This window comes from Rhinopithecus bieti, unplaced genomic scaffold (genome assembly GCF_001698545.2).
Source record: "Rhinopithecus bieti isolate Rb0 unplaced genomic scaffold, ASM169854v2 scaffold_2431, whole genome shotgun sequence".
Classification (NCBI taxonomy): Eukaryota; Metazoa; Chordata; class Mammalia; order Primates; family Cercopithecidae; genus Rhinopithecus; species Rhinopithecus bieti.
This window is the reverse complement of record NW_016803894.1, coordinates 663,086-664,919: the sequence shown is the minus strand read 5'-3', so window position 1 is coordinate 664,919 and position 1,834 is coordinate 663,086.

Below are 1,834 nucleotides of genomic sequence, written 5' to 3'. Positions count from 1 at the left end.
ATGGTACTGAATCATTCATGAGAAACTTCCCTCATGATCCAATCACTCCCACCAGGCCCCACCTCCAATACTGGGAATTACAACTGAACATGAGATCAAATATGTACCCATTTACCTTGGTTACTGCCAGCTCTTACCCACAAGTAGCATCTATTAGCCTGTGGGTCAAGTTGTACATCCCAATATAAAACCAGCTGACTGATGTACACAGGGCTATAGAAACAAAGCCAAAAAACCCTAGACAGCATTCTATACAATCACATCCCCTAGAAAAGGGGTAATATAGTTTTGAACATTTGTCCCTGCCAAAGTCTCATGAATTATAACCCCCAGTATTGGAGGTGAGACATGATGGGAGTGATTGCATTATGAAAGTAGTGTTTCATGAATGGTTCATTGCCATCTTCTTAGCACTATCCTCACAATAATTATTAAGTTCTCATGAAATCTGCTCATTTAAAAGTGTGTGGCTCCCTCCCCTCATTCTCTCTTGCTCCTGCTCTGTGCATGTGAAGTGCCTGCTCCCTTGTCCCCTTCCACAATGATTGTAAGTTTCCTGAGGCCTACCCAGAAGCCAAGCAGGTTCCAAGGATACAGTTACCACAATAGTCATGTTACTGGTATAAGAGTAGGCACATAGACCAGTATAACAGAATAGTGAATGCAAAAATGAAGCTGCACACATCAGTTCAAATGGCTTTTGTTAAACCGTCAAAAAATAACAGATGTTGATGAGGCTTAGAGGAAAGGGAACACTTACACACTGTTGGTGGGAATGTAAATTATTTTGACACTGCTATAAAGAACTCCCCCAGACTGGGTAATTTATAAAAGAAGGAGGTTAAATTGACTCACAGTTCCACATGATTGGGGAGGACTCAGGAAACTTACAGTCATGGCAGAAGGCAAAGGCGAAACAAGGCACTTTCTTCACAAGATGGCAGAAGGGAGAATGAATGCAGGAGGCACTGCCACACACTTATAAAATGATTATGTCTTGGGAAGACTCACTCACAATTACAAGAACAGTGTAGAAGAAACCGATCTCATGATTCAGTTACCTCCACCTGGTTTCTCCTTTGACATGTGAAAATTATGGAGATTACAATTCAAGGTAAGATTTTAGGTGGGGAAACAGCCAAACCATATCATTCCACCCCTGTCCCCTCTGAAATACCATATCCTCAATACTTTTCCAACAGTTCTCCAAATCTTAATTTATTCAAGCCTTAGCCCAAATTCCAAGTCCTAAGTCTCATCTGAGACAAGGCAAGTCTCCTCTGTCTCTGAGCCAGTAAAATCAAAAGCAAGTTAGTCACATCCTAGACACAATGGGGTTACAGGCATTGAGTAAACACATCCATTACAAATGGGAGAAATTGGCCAAAATGAAGGGCCTACAGGCTCCATGCAAGTCTGAAATCCAGTGGTGCAGTTAAATCTTAAAACTGCAAAATGATCTCCTTTGACTCCAAGTCTCACATCCAGGTCATGCTGATGCAATAGATGGGCTGACATGGCCTTGGGCATCTCTGTGGCTTTGCAGGGTACAGGCCCCTTGGCTGCTTTCATGGTCTTTCATGGATTTTCCAGGCATAGGGTACAAGGTGTTGGTGGATCTACCATCTGGAGTCTGGAGAACCATGCCTCTCTTCTCACAGCTCTACTAGGCAGTGCCCCAGTGGGGACACTGTGTGTGGGATCCAACCTCCATCTCCCTTCCACACTGTCCTAGCAGATGTTCTCCATTAGGGCTCCACCCCTGCAGCAAATGTCTGCCTAGGCATCCAGGTGTTTCCATACATCCTCTGAAATCTAGACAGAAATTTCCAAC